Here is a 21,026-nt window from a genome sequence, read left to right on the forward strand (position 1 = left end):
AAGTATGCTAGTGTTGGATGAACATGAACAGACATGTTTTGTCATTTAGATGCTTGTACAGTGTTGCCCGCGAGCAGCAAGCATTGATGGAACGTAGCTGTGGTGCACAGCATCATGGCTACCCTCGCTCTTGCAGGGCTTCCCTGAGGTACAGCACTGACTGGACTGATGATTTCACACTGGATTAATTTCAGTCTGAGCACAAATCTCTTCTGCAGTGCTATCTATAGGAGAAAACTCCACCAAACAACCATGGGGAGGTACCTGAACGTCTTTATTCTGCTAGCAAAGGAAGAATTCGTGTATGATTAGATACATAGAGAGATTAAGAATGATGCTGGATTTCATAGTCAGTTCAAATGTGAAAGAAAGCAGATAGATTATGTTTTTTATTCTTTTGAAAGTGCCAACAGAGAATAAGAAAATGTGCTTGAATGCCCTGTGAATGTGTATTTTGCTAACTTTGCAGCGTCATTAAATGTAGCTCCTTAGTTTTTGTACTCAAAGACACAAATCAATACCCTTCCTGCAGTTCCTCCATTAGTGATTTCTTTTTTCTTTTGCTTCACTGAGTTGCAACACAAACACACACAACAGTGGCCCATTCATCGGGGCATGCTGAAACATCAAAGGTGACAAGTTTAAAAGCCTAACTCTTTTGCAGTCTTACGAACAAAAAGACCTTTGATAAATGTTTGAACACATACTGCCCCCTGTATTGTACTGACTGCATTGAATCAATGTTGCCTAAGAAAAGTACACTGAAGGGAGGAATCATGCAACTCCAATACCAGAAGAGTTGAGAAGCTGTGTAAAATGTAAACAAGACTGCAATAATTTGTATATCTCCATTCATCCATCAATCCATTCATTCTGTTTGTCTAATTCAGTGTCGTGGGGGGCTGAAGCCTATCTCAGCTGCCATAGGGCGAGAGTCTCAAATCTTACACGTTCATATTTTATTCACAATAGAAAATCAAATGTTTAAACTGAGAAAATGTTTAATTTGAAGATAAATGTTTGCTCATTTTGAATTTGATGAGAGCAACACATGCAAAGAGCAAAGTTGGGACAGGGCTATGTTTACCACGGTGTAGCATCTTCTCTGTATTTAACAAAAGTCTGCAAACATCTGGGAACTAAGGAGTTTAGTTGCTGGACATTTAGGAGAGAAATGTTGTCCTATTCAAGTCCGATATAGGATTCTAGCAGATTAACAGTCCAAGGCCTTCTTTGCTGTATTTTTCATTTCGTGATGGTCCAAATGTTTTTAGTTGACGAAAGGTGCTGCTTGCAGGCTATGCTGCTGTAATAGATGCAGTATGCACTTAGCATTGTCTTGATGAAATGTGCAAGATCTTACCTGAAAAAACATCCTCTGGTTAGGAGCATATTGCTCTAAAACCTTTCAACACTAATGCTGTCAATTCCAAAGGCAGTAATTCTGCTCTGTACCATCAAAAATGCAGGCTTTTGGAGATCGCTGTTTGGTCGTGTTGGCGAACATAAGACAAAACTCAGACCAATAAAATGTCAGCATTTTTCCAACACACACTTTCTAATGATGCCCTCGCACATTTTAAACTAGAATGACTCACCTCACATTCTTAAATGGATTTAAAGCACATGAACAATGTGCGTTAGCAGAGAGAAAAACAAGATATGCCTGTTATATTTGACTTTACAAAAATCAGCCTCTTCTTAGTTAACAGATGTGCTTTGTCTCAATAATTTACATAATTCCCCTGTTTTCATTAACATAGTAAGACATGTAAAGTGCCTCTCTACTCACCATTTAGTACCCTCTTAGGATTTGATCCAGTATTGTCATTTATTAATCACACAAACATTATACGCTGCACTTTTGTTTGCTGTTAATATTGTGTAAATCAACGGCTGTAAGAAGCACCATCATATATAATACAGCATTTCATATTAGTGCTACTTAGATACATAAAATCACTACATGCAATATTTTCTTTTGTCCATTATGTGAATTTAATTGGTGACAGTGAACAATCGAACACTCACACATTTGGAATTCAAATGGTTATTGTCATAAATGCATATGTCAATCGTGTGAATGCTGTCTGCAAAGATAAAGTGAATGCATTTATTCAGGATTGTTTATGTAAAACTAAAAGGGCAGAGCTGTTTGTGATTATCCAGGAGAAGCAACTGTATGTAACTCCATCAAATATTTGCCCTGTTAAACTGAACTGAGTGCACAGTAAACATGCTCAGATTTTCCTTGTGTTCTTTTTTCAGGGAAACACACTGTAGAGCATCCATGTTGAAATAGGGATTATGGCATGTTTAGTTGGTTTCTTCACATCTTGAAACTGGGCCTCACTGCATAAAAGACAGCCTGCTTTCAGCCTGCAATCAATTACTTTGCTCACACTTGGTTTCAATTTCTGTTTTTATTAAGCGCTGTACTGATCTGTCAGAAGCAACTGACACGCTGACAACCTTTACAGCTTTCTTATTCAAGACAAAACAGACACTGTATTCTAATGTGTGGCCAGGAATATCTTCCGCCCACTCTAAGATCTTCTAATATATTTCTGTTGTTGTTCTAAACTTAAACTAATTACACAGCATTGTAGATAATGGTGGAGAAAATTATGTGCCTCTCAGCTGTATACAGGAGCCCTAAGCCAAGGTTGCAGTCCTGCAGGGGATTTTGTGTCTCATGAGAACACTTTGTTCCATTAATTTGCATAGAGTCAATGGATTGGCTTTAATGGAGTCGCAGTACATCGCCTCACACAAGGTGATTTCATACAACTTGTTTTTAGAATGCTGAATCTACTTTGGCCAAACGAACAGAAGTATTGCTGACGCGATAAAAGGCACAGCTTCGCTTGTTTTAATAATCACTGGGAACTATCCCTGTACAGTGAGTCATTAGATGTTTGCATCATTTTTTTATTATAAAATTTATATTAATATAATAGATTTAGTCTCCGCATGTGTGTGTATGTGTGTGTTGAGAGAGAGTGCTGTGTGCACTGTGTCCAGTTTGTGTAGGCATGTGTTGTGTTGCATTAACATGGTTTAATCCTCACCATGGCTTATTGGATACAAATCCTTCCCAAAGCTTTTAAAGCTTCTGCCTTTTCATTTCTGTCTCTCTGCCTCTCTCCCTCCCTCTCAGTGTCTTCTTTCTTATTTTTAACCTTTTTTCCCAAAATCAACCTATGTGGGGGTTTGAATAGATTTTTTTTGACACAATGTTGATAAACCACTCCTGATGATTAGCTGACCTGCCATTGCCTGCATGCAGTATTGTCAAACCTAAGCGGTCATGATACAATTAATGAAAGTACATACACGTTGTAAACTTCAGTCTGTCTCTTTCCCTTTTGCTAATGTCCCAGTAAAAACACGCCGTTGGTGAAAAACGTCTGGGCAGCACAGAGAGTCTCTCTTACTCTGGACTACTTGTTTGACAACTTCTGCACAAATCACTAGCTTGTGCCTATCCCTGATTACCCTTTCGCTAGATATAGTTGTGTCTGTTTCACTGTTTGCCATCATGAACCACCACCAGCTTTTATATCTCACAGACAGCTCTGCCTAAAAATGGAAATCACCAAAAATAGAAATACGTTTAATAGCAATGGTTTTATTCTGCTATTCTTTTTACTCATTATTCTCATTTGGTTATTTTGTGAGATGAGAAATTAATATCTGGGTAAATGTGCCTATTATTAACCCATGAGTTCTATTTTAATAACCTCACTTCCAATTAATGGTTCCCTTAAAAACCTCTATGATATGAATGATGTAACCTAATTACTGTGACAGTGATGGATGCTTCAGTTTCTCATGTGTGATCTCATTTCAGTTAACATTTGAAGAAAAAAAGCATATTTAAATAGACATGCGAGCCTCTATTAATATTGTTTTAATGTATTAAAGAAACATTTACTATTGTTAGCATGTAACTGAGAAAAGGTCTCTGAAATGTCCAGATGATTACTATGAGGACCTAATGTAGGGCAACTGTGTACCTACAGATTATTAAACAATACTTAATACAAATAATAGGTTTATAGTATAAGTTATTAATAGGTTTTTAATCACCGTGGCGTGAAATGAAACATTAATTTCAGGTGCATCACCTGATCCTGTAACTTACTTTAGATCCTTTGTATTCTTACATCCTCATTCTATATGGAATTAATATCAAAGTCCCAGATAAGTTCTCATCTCAAGGTAACTTTTTCACCCAAGTAATTTATTTATAAGCTCTGTCTTATCTGCCACACTTGGAGACTTTTGTAGATTATCCCACCGTATGGCTGCTCTGCCTGTTATTTTTATCACCACCGAGGAGTGCAGTCATGGAAGACAGGTTATATTTTACATTGAAGTTTAAGCTTGGACTGTGTGTCACATCAAGGGCCTTCTTTTGCCTGAAAGATGGCCGCAGCAATGTATCAATAAAGTAACAGAGCTGAGGTCATCTGTCCTTCTGTGATTCCCTGTGTGGGGTTTTTTTTCCCTCACATACACGTGTTGCCGCTTTTGTCTTGATACCTGACTTAGTCTTTATCTTACCCTCACCCATGCATAATTCAACAGGGAGCTGTATTTCTGCCGCATGTAATGACAGCAAGTTGTCAAGGAAAGCACTATGACTTAACATCTGAGAGCCAGTGACAGCAGGAGCCATAGCCTGTCATTTTCACTGACTCCTTCACCCATGTGAATGTCTCTCCATGATGTCTCACTCCTGAAAAATGTTATCCCTTCCCATTCTGCACTTTTATGGGGTGCTTTCTGCACTCAGTTTCTCTCCTCTTTCCTCTTTTTATTGTTCTCTCCATTTTGCAAAGCCATCTGGTCCCCTGTCCTGAGCTCATGTCTGTCTATAATATCCTTGCTCTCTGAATCCATTTGACAAGATTAATAGACTGAACCTCAGTGAGCTGCTCATTTGGTAGGGATCGCTGGATGAGGAGATGAGCAGACAAGGAGGGTTTTTTCTCCTTTTTTCCCAATTTGATATCAAATAGTGTTCTGAGAGAAAAAAACAACAACAAATCACTCTGATGTGAATTGAGGATGACAACATGATGCGTAAAATTTGACCCCGTTTATCACCTTTGTGTCAGGCTAGGTCACAGACGCATTGAAACCACCCAGCTGGCAGCATCAGCTTCACTGCCCTGAACTATATTCTGATTAAAATGCTGCCAGGTGGAAACCCACTTGATAAGCTGACTGGTTTGACATCAGCTATATTTTATTATCTGGATAGAGCAGGATATGGGTCAATATTCTTGATTATTTTATTTCACCTTACATTGCTTTGCATTACAGTATTATTAGGATCAAATATTGTCTAAATCTACTAATCTGATATCACTACACGATGACATGGCATTTCTGTACTGTGTATTAAACCACTGACATAAATGACATTGATCATCTGGGAAAAATTGGGTTGTGGCATGGTGTGTAGACCGTACCCGGTGAGTGAAAATGAAACCAGCTGGGAGAGGAAAAAACAGTCTCCTGAATGCTACTCTCCACCCCTCCAGCAAAGTCTTCTTTAGGCATCCCAACAACAGATCATTGACCTTCATCTCACCTTCTCTCTAGCATCCTCCTCTGTCACACCAACCCTCTGCATGTCCTCCTTCAATACATCCACGAAGCAGTTGTTGTTAACCCAGGTCCTCATGGATCTAGTATGGAAACCAGATTTCTTATGACCCGCACGATTAATTTGGTGATGGATGCCCTTCCTGACATAACTCTTTATAAGAGTCACACATTTCGTTGCAACCAGATGCCCAACTCTGGCTGTATATAAAAGCAAGGTTGCTTGTTGTTGTTGTTGTTTAATCGCCGTCTCGATGCACCAAAGATGCTTTGAAGATTCCAACTGACTGCGAGTGGTCGCAGACCTGGTCCTCATCTTCAAAGCAACAAGATGTGAAGTAATTCCGGTTGTGCCCCAGTCTCCAACCTCTGTTTTCCCTGGTCTGACTGTGGCATTTTACTTCTAAATCCAATCTAAAAGGCCCTTTGTGTACTATAGCGCCTGTGTACTGCCAAATAAAATGCCTCCAGTTTCTGGTGCTGTGCTTTGTGGGAGCAAGGCATTAGCATTCTACTCAAGTCCCCTTCTGACTTGAGTTGAATACAAAGATAACACACAGACTCTTTCACAATGTAGTGATCAGTAATCCTGCTATCAGTGACAATAACACTGCATGCGTGCACCATTCAATGAAAAGTGGAAGCTTTAGTTGTACAGCACGGTACAGGCCTGGGTTTTTATGTTTAATTTAATTTTTAGCTCAAATCACAGAAACTTTTATAGAGGTTTATACACACTACTGAATAAGCACCACTTATGAGGTGTTTGACTTGATGCTTGCTTGGCTGGCATTAATTAGGCTTTTATCTTTTTTAAAATATGCGGTGATAATAGACAAACACTGTGCTTTTGAGAGTCAACTATGACTGCTTCTAATAATAATAATAATAATGGATTGGATTTATATAGCGCTTTTCAAGGCACCCAAAGCGCTTTACAATACCACTATTCATTCACTCTCACATTCACACACTAATATATTTGAGTGTCATACACAACTGATTTAAAATATTCCTGTGGTTTCCAAAGGCTGTTTTTGTCCATTGTTTTTGTCCATTGTTATTCAGTCGTCCAGTCATGGGCTTAGGATGAACACCATTTTCTCTTTGCTCTTTGGTTCTTTTATTCTCACCAGTGTGGCAAAATGCATAAATTCTAACCAAAAGATTTATTGCATCACATTCACAGCAGATCCTTTCCTCAGGAAACCTCAATGAAAGTGTTTTTATCCATTTTCTGAGGTGCCAGCACCAACTGAATGTCACTTTTGAACCTCTGGAAGTCCTGAAGCACTCCATTCAGTGGGTGCCATCAACGGTTCATTCCTGTTTTACTTTTGGTTCCTCCCTCTTCACCTTCCTTGTCTGCTTTCACAACAGGGCTCTTTTTCCATTGTTATTCTAAATTTTCTACTATCCCTGACTTTAACCTGGTGACAGGTACTAGTTGGTAACCTGTCACCAGGTTAAAGAAAAGCGTTATCCTCTTCCTGTTTTGGTTGCAGAAATCAAGCCTTCATTTTTCCAAGAGATTTTGCACCCAGAATTGCACAGTGAGAGCTTATAGACAAACAGTCTGTATGCTGATAGTGTGTTTGCTCTACAGCCACTTATTTAATCAAATATACTTTATAATAATAAGCAAAAGCAAAAACCAGCAATGTGATGACAGTGTCAACGGTAACAATGTTTTTGTGTGTTTACAAGTCCAATTATAGTTTCAACCTTTCAGACACCTTGTGTTCTTTCTTTTTCTCTGCACGTTTCTCAGCCTCTTTTCATCTCCTCCACACTCGTGCTTCATTTTTTCAACAATCCAGTTTATGTTGCTAATTAACAAGACTGGCCTCAATTAAAGCAGTAATTGGACCGTATGGAAAATTCAAAGTGAGAAACCTCACACTGATTCTTTGTTATCCTCCCCTGAAGATCTCTTATAGAGTGTAGCTTGTTTTAGCTGTGATTTAAACAGGAGCTAGAGTGACATTTGTTTGCTGGGCTCTTTAATTGGACAGAGGATGCATTTTTATAAGTAACACAACTAATGTCAAAACAAGTTATTCTAATTTAATTAAGACAACCGGATGACTCCCAAACTGATATAACTTGCTTTTTTAAAAATATTTGGTCAGCACTAAAAGAGACGAGAGAAGATTCCAGATTTCTTGACTCATCAGGCCCCATCTAATCTTAAAGACCTCACAGTACCGTCTCATCCCAGTAGAGCGTTTCCCTCTGAGACTGCTGACTTACTTGTGGCTCTTAGGATATTTAAAAGTAGAATGGGAGGCAGAGCCTTCAGCTTTCAGGCCTGTCTTCTGTGGAACCAGCTCCCAGTTTGGATTAGGGAGCTGGATATCTCTACTTTTAAGATTAGGCTTAAAACTTTTCTTTTTGATAAAGCTTATAGTTTGGGCTGGATCCGGTGAACTGAACCTAGGATGCTGGGGGCTTCCCATGATGCACTGTTTCTTCTTCATTCACCTGCATTCAGATGGCTGCCCCTCCCTGAGCCTGATCCATTTTTATAAGCCTTGTTCTGCCAGAGGTTTCTTACTATAAAAGGGAGTTTTTCTTTCCCACCCTCACCAAATGCTGCCTCGGGGGGTTGTTGGATGTGGTGATTTGGTGCTGTATAAATAAAATTGAATCCAATCGAATAAACTGAATGAAATTATAATAATAATGATGATGATGATGCACTGCTGCTGGATAAAGTGGATACAGTATTTACTAGGTCACATCTGTGAACTTCTTTCCCCGGCAAAAGCCATCACTCCTTCCACTGTTACCTTTTTAAATCCTTTTTTGTGGATGTTGATTTAATTATCCAAATCAGTAGCCATAGTATTTGTCTCTATATTTATCTCTACATTTACATATATCTTCAGCAGCAGATGTGCATCATTTCCCATTCTTTTGTTCTGTGTTGTATGTCACTGGAAACTCACTGTGTGGTTTTTGTAGTGACAAAGCTTTACTGCTCTGCTGGAGAGCAGCTCACTACAAAAACATTTAACAGTAGGCTTCTCACCTCCACAGCCTTTCAGAGAGGCTTTTCTTCTTATTAACTATGAGAGATGGGCTATGCATGCAGTGGAGTTTGTTCTGTATAGTAATGGAGAGATGGAGACCGTGCAGTACATGTATCACTCTCATCCTGGAGAAGTGAACATAGGGACATCGTGGATATAGGCAACAATTAACAGTGGGAAGTGGTGAGCTTAAGATGTTTGCAGAAGGAGTGGTCATTAGAAAGCCATTGAGAATGTGAGATTAGGATGTTAGAAGTCAGATGGAGGAGGTATTTTGGTATCCTAAACAGCAGGAGTGTGAATATGCAAATACATGTGGTCCCAAATGCCCCTGTGGAGCTTCCAGAAAAAAGCACTGGGCAGCTTCCTTGTATTAGTTTGGTTGAAGTATCAGACTCTTTCTGCTCTTACTACTTTGACTCTGAGCATATTTCTTGTTGCTGTGGTGCTCTCCAGACATGAGGCTTGATATGTCCCTACCACAACTATTGAATTATAACTTGCATTTTATTTTTGTCATTTATCATCCCCTTGTAGATGATTGACAGCTTTCTTGTACTGTGTGATTTTTGACAGTTAGGGGCGAAACAGGAAGCGTATTCATGCCAGAAAGTGACAGCGGTCCTTGTACGTTGATCAAACTGAATTAGTAGATGTCTTCACTGAAACCTATTTGAGTCAAATCTATTTCAGACAGTTAGTAAAGTTATTTTTTTTAAATAAATCTGTGACAGTCACCATTGTAGTAGCTATAAATATCCATCCATCCACCCATTTGCTTCCATTTATCTTTATCAGGGTTACCTTTCCTTGCTACCATAGGCCGAGAGGCGGGGTACACCCTGGGCAAGTCACCAATCTGCTGCAGGGCTAACACAGAGAGACAGACAACTATTCACACTCACATTCATACCTGTGGGCAATTTAGAATCACCAGCTAGCAATATTAGCTAGAAATATTTTGCTAAAAATATTTGTGGTAAAACTTTACAAAACAGCCTGCGAATAAGGGGCATTGCAGGAAAGAATGAAACAAGTACACTGTAAGTACCCTGTACTTTTCCTGCATATTCCACATGTACTTGTTTCATTGTTTCCTGCAAAAACCTGACTTGTTGGCAGCAAAATGTGCGTAAGTACAGGGTATTTGTGCCTTATTTGTGGATCATTGTTTCAACATCTACAACTATGTGCAATGCGTTTAGCGAATTTATATTTGGACTAAGATTTCATATGGGTCTGCTAACCTTAAAAATGGAGCATATAGATCAGACTAAAGGCAGAAGATCAGGATCATAACCCTGCAGCACGATAAGCAGTCCATTTTTCTTCACGAGAAATATTGAAAGACTGCACTGATTAAAAGTAACGTGTTAGTAATATTTCACATTGGATTAGCTTTTCAATTCCTTCTCTCAACTCGTTGATGCCAAAATATTGTGAGAAGACAAGCTGCTTTTCAGGAAGTCCTGCAAGCTGTCATTGTCCGACTTTAATCTCAAATTTTGTATTACAAGCGTCATCCACCATACACCCAATACAATTTACACTATTCATCTGGATGTCTTTATTATATATCACCCAAGAAGACTTTTACCAACCACTCATGTCAAAATTCATGCCTTTGTTTATCCATTTTCTCATCTTGATCAAAGGCTTTTATGAGAATATGTCTGTGAAGGTTCTCAGTCATCCAGGTCATCGTAGTCAAAGGAGCTTGCAAAGAAAAGCGTCTGGACTTCTTTAAGTTGCTTGAAGACGTTTCACCTCTCATCCGAGAAGCTTCTTCAGTTCTAAGGTCAAATGGTGGAGAGTCCCAGATATAAACCTAGTGGGAGTAACCCCCCACAGAGGGACAAAAGGACCCCCTGATGATCCTCTAGTCGCCTGAGCCAAGGTGTGAAACTGGGCGTGGGTCCAAATCAGCCAGAGTTTCGGGTGTGTTCATTGTGAAACCTGGCCCCACCTTATCATGCGAATTCCTGAGGTCAGATGGCCCAGAATGTGAGTGGGCGTTAAGGCGTCTGGGAAGGGATCTCAAAACTGGATTATAGATGGCAGAGAGTTGGTGTCGTAAACCCCCGCCTCTGTTCAAAGATGGTCGCTCACAGTGGACATAGATGGCTTCTTTCACTCCTCTTTCAAACCATCTGTCCTCTCTGTCCAAAATGTGAACATTGGCATCCTCGAAAGAGTGTCCTTTATCCTTAAGATGCAGATGGACTGCTGAGTCTTGTCCTGTGGAGGTGGCTCTTCTGTGTTGTGCCATGCGCTTGTGAAGTGGCTGTTTGGTCTCTCCAATGTAGAGGTCCGAGCATTCCTCGCTGCACTGTACAGCATACACCACATTGTTAAGTTTGTGTCTTGGCGTTTTGTCTTTCGGGTGAACCAGTTTCTGTCTGAGCGTGTTGCTGGGTCTGAAATACACTGGGATGTCATGCTTGGAGAAAACTCTCCTGAGTTTCTCTGATACACCGGCTACATAGGGGATGACAATGTTGTTGCGTCTGTCCTTCTTATCCTCCCTCGCTGGTGTCTGGTCTTCTTTTCTCTGCCTCTTTGCTGACTTTAAGAATGCCCATTTAGGATAGCCGCACGTTTTGAGTGCTTCCTTTACATGTGTGTGTTCCTTCTTTTTTCCTTCAGGCTTAGAGGGAACATGTTCTGCCCGGTGGTGTAGGGTCCTAATTACTCCAAGTTTGTGTTCCAAAGGGTGATGGGAGTCAAACAGGAGGTACTGGTCCGTGTGTGTGGGCTTCCGGTACACTTCAATGTTGAGTTTGCCGTTCTCTTCAATGTGCACAGCGCAGTCCAGGAACGGCAAACAGTTGTCCTTTGTTTCTTCCCTGGTGAACTTGATGTTTTTATCCACAGCGTTAATGTGCGCAGTGAAGGATTCCACTTCTTGTGTCTTGATTTTGACCCAGGTGTCGTCCACATATCTGTACCAGTGGCTGGGTACTCTTCCTTTGAAAGAGCCAAGAGCCTTCCTTTCCACTTCCTCCATGTAAAGGTTGGCTACAATAGGTGACACGGGGGAGCCCATGGCACAGCCATGTTTTTGTCTGTAAAAGCCTTCGTTGTACTTGAAATATGTAGTGGTGAGGCAGAGGTCTAACAGTGTGCAGATCTGATCGGGTGTGAAGTTGGTCCTGTCCTCCAAGGAGCTGTCTTCTTGTAGTCGTTTTCTGACAGTCTCCACGGCCTCCGTGGTGGGTATGCAAGTGAAAAGAGAGACTACATCAAAGGACACCAGGGTTTCATCTGGATCCAGGGTAAGTTTCTGGACCTTGTCGGTGAAGTCGGTGGAGTTCTTGATGTGGTGTGGGGTGTTCCCCACGAGAGGCGCAAGGATGGTAGCAAGGTGTTTAGCAATGTTATAAGTGGCTGAGTTTATGCTACTGACTATGGGTCTGAGTGGGACCGCTTCCTTGTGGATCTTAGGAAGTCCATAGATGCAGGGTATGGCATCCCCTGGGTAAAGGCGGTGATATGTAAGGCGGTCAATAATTTTGTCCTTTTCAAAGTCTTGAAGGCAAGCTATAACTTTCTTTTTGTAGCTGCTTGTGGGGTCCATCAGGGGGTCCTTTTGTCCCTCTGTGGGGGGTTACTCCCACTAGGTTTATATCTGGGACTCTCCACCATTTGACCTTAGAACTGAAGAAGCTTCTCGGATGAGAGGTGAAACGTCTTCAAGCAACTTAAAGAAGTCCAGACGCTTTTCTTTGCAAGCTCCTTTGGCTTTTATGAGAAGTTACTTTACCCATTTTTGCCAACTTGCCTATTGCAAAACTTTCTTTTTTTGAAGTAACAGCAGATGACATCTGAGATTTTTTTTCTTTGTTGTTGTTTAAATGCACAAGTGGCCGCAATGGACTTTTTTCTTTCACTGAAGGCATCGAAACTATAAATGAACACATATGGAATTATGTAGTGAACAAAAAAGTGTGAAATAACTTAAAACATGTTTTATATTTTAGATTCTTCCAAATCGCCACCCTTTGCTTTCATTACTGTTTTGCACACTCTTGGCATTCTCTCAATGAGCTTCATGAGGTAGTCGCCTGAAATGGTTTTCCAACAGTCTTGAAATTCAGTTCTTCAGTTCTTAAAGTAATGATGGACTGTCGTTACTTAGCTGATTGGTTCTTGCCATAATATGAATTCTAACAGTTGTCAAATAGGGCTGTCAGCTGTGTACCAACCTGCACAACACAACTGATGGTCCCAACCCTATCAAGAAGGCAAGAAATTGCAAAAAATGAGCCCCAAAAAGGCACACCTGTGAAGTGAAAACCATTTGGGTGACTACATCATGAAGCTCATTGATAGAAGGCTGAGGGTTTGCAGCACTGTCAACAAAGCAAAGAGTGTCTAGTTTCAGGAATCTAAAATATAAACACCTTTTTTCTCTTTGCTACATATTTCCATATATCTTGCTTCATTTATTTGATGTCTTCAGTATTATCTACAATGTAGAAAGTAGTAAAAAAATATATGTAGTAAAAGCATTAAATGAGGTGTGTCAGAACCTTGGAGGGCACTTGTGAAAACGACAAATAGAAGTAATACTTGTAAAATAGCCTCTTAATAAGGTGGGTTAGTTGTAGGTAACGTAAAGATAAGACAAAATAATTTATGAGTAAGTGGTTAATAGAGAAGAGAGAGCCAGCCAGTCATGGTCAGTACTTTTGTGATGCTCTTCTGCTAGAGGTTTTGGACCCTGCATTATAATAAGTAACTCTGTGTGTGTGTGTGTGTGTGTGTGTGTGTGTGTGTGTGTGTGTGTGTGTGTGTGTGTGTGTGTGTGTGTGTGTGTGTGTGTGAACTAGACAAAGACATAGAGCTGTGGAAATAACACAGAAGATTTCTTCTTTGTTGTTGAATTGTTTGGTCTTGCAGTAGATGATAAAGTCATCAAGAATATGTTTTTCTGAGGTTTTTCAAGGTCTTACAATTAAAACACAGTCTCATTTTTCAACTCTCTTATTGCTGCATTTCAGCTTTGACAGTTCGATGGCTTTCTGAGACAAAGTCCTTCCTGAGTTCTGGCCAGAACCTGTCTGTCAGGTTTATGGTCCAGACTTGAGGTCATCTTTTGGCCAGTTTTGTGGAATATTAGTTCGTCCTATACTTCTGACTTTATCTCTCAAAAAATAAGTCATGCTAAGCAGCTCTGCATGCTTCTTTTTTTTAAATCTATATTTCATGCACATTTGTAGGCTAAGCTACCAGTTACCATATATAGCAATGTAATAACATCTCAGCTATGGAAAGTTGTTCTCTTTTACTTACTTTTGGCATTTCTTTTATTGGAACATTAAATGGCGGTATGTAAGTCTGGCATTTTATATAGGAATGATTCTGAATCCATAGACAGATCCCTTGAACAAGACAGCAGAAGCAGCGATGCATTTTCCAAGTCTGGATCTGAAACAGTTCACTTCTGTGGAAGAAAAAAAAATGCTGTCTCATTCTTCCTAAACATGAACATAGAGGCAGCCTCTAGTCTGAGAATCTAACTGCATAAACCTTTTTAAGAGGCCATGCACTATTAATCCACTAGAAGGGGGAAAAAAAAGGATTTATATTAAGCTCCAACAGCTGCCACGCAGTGCTAACTTTAGCATTATCAACATGTCACTTCTGGGAAGCTTATTTAAATAATGAAGAGCCGGCTTGCACCATAAACTTATCACGAGTGCCCAGCTAATATTTTACTTTGCACCAGATTGAACTGCATTAATGCTCTTCTGCAAATATAATCAACAAACACATTTAGCAAGAGGACTGTGCGGCTGTGCTTTGGTTTCTGCTTTAAGGTTGTCTTCAAATAAAGACTAATGCATGCAAATGGAAAACAGACACTAGAGGGATGGGAGAAGACGAGATTAAGGCCACATCAACCGGATGCAGCGAGAGCTTTGGCATCATCAACGCGTCGCTGCAGGATGTCAGAATGTCAAGCTATGTGCGAAGCTTTATTAAAACACTCCTGTCCAGATCATCCTACTAAGAGCTCATTTTTTTCCTCTTTGTGTCACACAGACACACACACAGACTGCATATTATGATATTGCCAGCTGCAGCCAGCTCTAACAGAGGGGGTTGCCGTACTGTATGCTCACCATCTCAGTCACTCCCATGTTTCTCTTTCCACCTTTATCATTTGAAATTAACTATAATTATGTCATCATCCTCAGTGCTTCTCTCTCACACTTTGTTTTTCTCACTCTTTTTCTGCTAGTGTCTTCCCACCTTATGTAACTGCTTCCTCCATCTGTGATCAACCTGTCTTTTGCCTCGTGTCCCACCCCATCAGTAAGCAGGCCCATTAGCATAGCATTCTTTGAGCCTTTCCTGAGATGTGACACGTGACCGTGTCTGGCTTAACGTTTTAAACTACCACTGCAGGCAGAGATGGTTAGCTGAAAACGGTAAAAACATGGTGGATGATCAACAGAGCAGTAGATATTATTTTTAGCGTGTGTCTTGAGTGTGGCATTTCTTACTTGTTTGTTTGTTTTCCTCTTTTCTGAGCCACAATTGACCATGACCTCTGGAGGTCTGATGCGAGGGAGTGGAGGAGCACATCTGGTACTTGGATGTCTGTGTTTGTGTATGCTTCTGTGTGTGTTTGTGGATTGTGTGTAAGTTGAGCATCCCATCTGGCCCGGCGAAAAGAAAAAAAAGAACAGGACTGAAGCCTGGAGCAGACGGCAGGAGGGGGCTGTCACTCATGTCTGCGAAGATGCCCACATCTGTTTATCTTCCTTACAACAAGGAAAGTAAATAAAAAACAGCAAATAGCTGGATAACAGATTTTACACACACCATAAAGCCCTTTTTTTTTTAGTAAATCTTTTTATTGTGGGTTAGCTTCCACTCACGCTACAGTAATAGTGTAAGACATATCTAATGCTGCCAAATGCACCGTATAGGCCTGAGGCGGGTGTCCAACCCTGAAGAAAAGAATAGCAAAAATAGAATTGCCACAGAAACACACACAAACTTGCACTTAGGTTGACTCTGTGTCTTTGAGGCTGTAAATATCACAAAACTCTCACAAAGGTAAGCCTCTTTTTCTTCTTAGTCTCCTTATCTTCCAGACCATAGCTGAAAATATTAATTTGTCATAATTAAATACTTGTAGCTTATATTTTATTTTCAAAAGCCAGTGTGTTTGTTGCTTCAAGTGCTTTGGCCTTTAGGTTTTAGTCTATGAATATGCATCATTGTCACAGCAGCCTGTGAACTTGTATGCGTGTAGTTACACGCTCAGGAATGTGATGGCATTTAACGGTCCTAGAAGAGACTTCAGTTTAATGTCCATGTTAACACGACAGCTTTCGTCTTTGACTACGTTTATTATATTTCATTTGAACGCAAGTGGACAGACCAGTGAGTGTCCAATCACTTATTAACCAAGTGGCAGCAAAATGTTCTGATGGTATGCCTGGCATGCCAGAGGCTAGCAAGCCTGAGGTCCTCTGGCTGACTGGTAGCAGTCTAGGAAATTGGCTGAGCCAGGAAGGGTGATAGATATGATTTTTAGTGCGTGCATAACGGCAGCTCCGAGATCCACTCCATGACACAAATGTATTAACAATAAAAAGTGATTTTGTTGACTTTTCACTATTTGACCTAATTTTTGCTCATATATATGAAAATTAGATTAATTAGTTTACAAGTTTAAAGCTGGATCCACACTGGAAGCGATTCACTCGTTGTACATCGATTTGAAGCTGCCTCCTGGTCACTGGTGACATTCCAGCCTCTGGTTGCCTAGGTGACCCTCTGATGCAGTGTTGTCGGGCTCGTTTTACATCAAGGGCCCCATACAGACCACACTGATTGGCCTGAACCAATGAAACTCCTCTTTTTTGTTGGTGTAAAAATGTTTAACTACCCATTAAATTCCTGAGCTATCTCAATACATTTTCACCTCTCAGCTGTAAAAGGCTGACGGGTTATTGTCGTCACCCTGCTGGCCAGGCGGGCAGCAAGAACACCCAAGTTTGTAAATTTGATAACCATAGGTGCATCTACTATGTGAGGCCCAGGGGTAGCACTGGTGGCCCCCAGTATTATTCTGTACGATAAGCATAAAGGAAAGCATGAAATAAATGTCTGAGTTAAAGAAAAGGTTCTGGGAAACATTGCCGAGATTGTCTGGTAATTATAAAGCAAAAAGGTAATTCACATATGTATTTTTATTTATTTATTTATTGTTACTGTTGATATTCTTTAAAAAAAAATCTGTCATTTAATTCTTCATTTGTTAGTTCAATACTGAGTGAGATGTTTCTTTAAGAAAAGCTGTAAAACATATGAAAACACATTTAAAAGTCCAAAATCTACAGATTGCTTCACATTCTCTAAAACTGTCCAGTGTACAGCTGAATCTTTGCAAGGCTGATTCTGGCTCTCTGGCTCTGTGTTTGACACCCCTGCTCTTACTAACAGGTCTTATGTCAACCAATTCGTTGCTCGCCTGAAAGTTTATCGTGGTTCCTGCCCACCATCACCAGTGGTTATCAACAAATATCATTTACTTTTTATAGTCTTGCTGCAAAACACTTCCAGTGTTTACGTGATTTAAAGCTGGATGGGAAAGCAGTGCTTTTTACCCATCTAAAAAATGTAATATTAAGAAAGAAACCACATTCCCTCCAACTGCTTGATAGTCTTTTGGCGCAGAAGGAGTGTGGTTTGACGGATGTGAGTCATTGGGCTGTTTAGATTGAGCACCACATGGTCAGGGTCTAGCTGGACAGAATGCTGAGGAAAAATAACAGATGTAGCTAAACGCTTTAAATGGTTTGGATTTAGTGTGAATTTGTATTCTCTAATTTTCAGCTTCACTGAAGTCCAAATATAACAATGTTAACAAAGAAAAGAGCTGACACATTTGCACACGCTCAGTGCTATTTTCAGTCCACCGTCAAATTTATTTGGGGATGAGATCTCGCTCAGACTTTGTTGTGATTCACTCTTAATCTTTGGATTTCATTCGGCGACAGCCATTGTGAACGTGGACCTGATCAGCGTGGGTGCCAGGATGAGACACTTCCCTGCATTCTACAGTCACCCCACCCACCCCCACCAGAGATACACTGTGTACTTGGCACAGGAAGTGGTGCTATCACATTCTGTGTGACAGCCACACAGTCATATTAAATGTGAGAGGAGGACAAGCAGTCTGGGAAATATGAGTCAAGTGCTTTTTTTAAGTAAAAAAAAAAGCTTTGCAGAAGTCATCACATCAAGGTTGAAAGAAAGAAAGAAGAAAGGCGAGCTTACCATAGCTTACATACCATCTTCAAGTACTTATGTATGCATGTTTATATCTGATTTTATTTTTGTTTTGTTCTTCTCCCATTCAGTCCCTGCTATGTCCTTGCCTTTGGTTCCAGAAAGCATTTTTCCCAGTGCATGAAGCTGTTGAACAAATGTCTAAGTCAAACTGAGCTGACAGGTCAACTGAAACCCAACGTTCTTTGACAAATATGGACATTACTACCAAAGTGCAGCGCTTTTCTTTGTCTTTCTTCTCTTTTTTTCCTAAAGTTTCTTGTACCAAAACTTTCATAGTGAGTGAGGGCTGCAGTGCTCTCTTTGAGTGATAGTTGAGTTGATTTATTTAATGTCGAAATCCATAAAAAGGGGTAGACGCACTGATGTACTAAATAGAGCAATGTGCATTTGGGACAAGGAAGTGGGGCACAAATTAGGTGACACGCACTACAAGTTGATATTGAAGCTCTTACGCTAATAAATAATTTAAGCAAGTCAGTGTGTAGAAGGGCAGTCTCATATATCAGTCTCATATATATATATATATATATGTGTGTGTTAGTGCTGTCAATAGATAAAAAAAAATTAACTAATTAATCGCACAATTTTCTGTAATCAATCGCGATTAATCGCAATTACTTGATCAATAGCCTGCTTGCAATTACTTTTTTTTTTTACTTTATATTTAAGCTTGTAACAGACATTTATGCAATAGTAAATGCAGAATAAACACAAAGAATGTATGCTTAACTTCAAAGAGAATTTGAATAGTTTTCTTCAATCTTTTAAAACAGGTTCTCTCCTGTGAAATACAACTTTTTAAAAACATATAGACTAATAGGTAAGTATACACTAATATATAATATATGTTAGTGCTGTCAAACAATTAAAATATTTAATCAGATTCATCACCGGGTTACTGTGGATTAATTTTGATTAATCACGATTAAATAACATTTATTTTTATTCTCTATTAATCGCATTTCATTTTGCATGAGCAAACAGACTCGAGAAAAAAGGGAAAATAAACATGTTTATAGAACATCTTGAACATTCATGTTAACAAAAAACTTGAAACAAGGAACCAAAGCTATGTAAAGCGTGTGTTCTCAATGATATTAATAGGTAGGGTTGCCAACTCCCTAAAAAATAAATAAGGGACACCTCGTGGCCAGGGCCGGGCGACCCAGTTGTCTTCACCGTTCCCAGTGTGGTGAATTTTCTAGCTCTTTTTTTGTGTGTGAAATTATTTTTTTAACCATTTGACTTGAAGTTGATTTAAGTAGATGCATATTCTATTCTTTGTGATATGAACACATGTGAAACAAATGATCATTTAGCCATTTATTTTTAGCTCAAAATGACAACATTAACACAATAAAACAGGTCTCTTTCTTAAACAGAAGCCTGTCATGCTTAACTTTTGAGAATATAAGTAAATCTTTCTTTAAAAGAACTCTGTCCTGCTTAACTTAAAATAATAGAAAACAATAGAAAGAAAAATATTCTTGTAACAGTGCACATATAGTGCATTTAGTACAATTGGCTTCAGTTGAGGTATTATTTCAGCTTTTCTAATGCTAATCAGCTGCTCCTGTTTGTAAACCCGCTTGTTCCCATGATTACGCATCATTATTCATCATCATTATTCATCTATGTATTACTTTTATGTATTAGTCATCTATTTGTTGTAATCATCTATCCTTGCAGTTGTTTATTACACAAAATAAGTTATATTATCACACTTCTGGCCACATAGCGCTGATATTCACTGCACATGCCCATATTAACTTTTTCCAGCCAGGTGTTTTCCTTTTCCCATTCCTCCCTGTACTTTTGAAGCCTTTTTTTTTCTTTCTCCGAGGGGAACAAACATTGCTGCTCTAATGCTGGGCTTACACTGTGCAATTTTTGGCCCATTTTGAGATGATTTTTGAGTCGTGCGACCGATTTGGTGATCGGCCCGATTTTGGCCTTCATCGTGTAGTATACGTGGGGTAACGAGAAGCGATTAACACCTCACGACCAGCTCCCGATCATCAATCGCTCGTGAGGGTGTCGCTGCAGCCGCTCACACTGCTCACGCGCAAACACATAAACGTCGGTGAAAAAGACGGAATAGCACAGCAGTGCAGCCTGTGATCTGGACACAAGCGATGGAGGCACAACTTGTAGAACTTTGGAAAGCTCATCCGAGGCTTTTCGATGTGGCCTCACAAAATTATCACGACCACAACAACCGTGAAAATAGTTGGATTTACATTGCTGCTTAATCACAGCTGCCTGATCAGTGTTTTTCATTAGCAATTTAGCAAAGTTGATGGTGGTGGTGTGTCTGTGTGAGTGAAAGACAGACAGGGAGAGCGAGCGACAGATTTCCTGTTATAACCTTCATTTTATGGAGGCACAGTGTGAGCACTCAGGTCACATCAGAGCATCGGGCCGTATAGTGTGAGACCCTGCATCGTGACCTACCAACTTCTAACCCCTGCGAGTCAATCGTGCAGTTTGAGCAGGAGCTGAATAACGCGACTGAAAAAATCGCACAGTGTCTGCCCAGCTTTAGGTGTACTGTCATCCGAGACTTGCACCGCAGTGTCGGCGTTTGTTTCCCTGTTGGCCATGCTTCTTGTTATGGTCATCTGTTGTCTTCCGGTATTTTCTCCGTAAGTGACCTTTCCTCAACCAATGAGATAAGCGGTAATCTGAATTGTCATACTCGAATTGTCATAAGTGTCAGCTCATTGGTCACAAAGCAGGAGAGGGGCTGGGAATTATGTTTTCAAACAAAGCGTTAATTCCATTAACATTTATAGACTACTTTTGATTCTCACTGTATTATGGGACAAAGTGCGTCCCTTATTAGCTCAATACGGGACGTGTACTTTTGTTTCTAAATACGGGACGATTCCGTTTTTTAAGGGACGGTTGGCAACCCTATTAATAGGTCTGCAGTTTGTTGCAATCCATGTCCGAGGTAGACTTACTGAGTCCCCGATGCTCCGTAAGTGGTTTGTCGCAAGCTGGGTGATGCGTTAGCCAAAGTCCTAGCAACATCCCAGACTAATGTATGCT

The 21,026-nt window shown here is 40.0% G+C and overlaps 1 protein-coding gene across 5 annotated transcripts in view; it reads left to right on the forward strand.

The window, feature by feature from the left end:
* The window catches only part of dlgap4b (discs, large (Drosophila) homolog-associated protein 4b), a 125,693-nt gene that overhangs the window by 36,099 nt on the left and 68,568 nt on the right, over positions 1-21,026 (forward strand). The window lies entirely within an intron of this gene.

This window comes from Simochromis diagramma, unplaced genomic scaffold, assembly GCF_900408965.1.
Source record: "Simochromis diagramma unplaced genomic scaffold, fSimDia1.1 OVJJ01000483.1, whole genome shotgun sequence".
NCBI lineage: Eukaryota > Metazoa > Chordata > Actinopteri > Cichliformes > Cichlidae > Simochromis > Simochromis diagramma.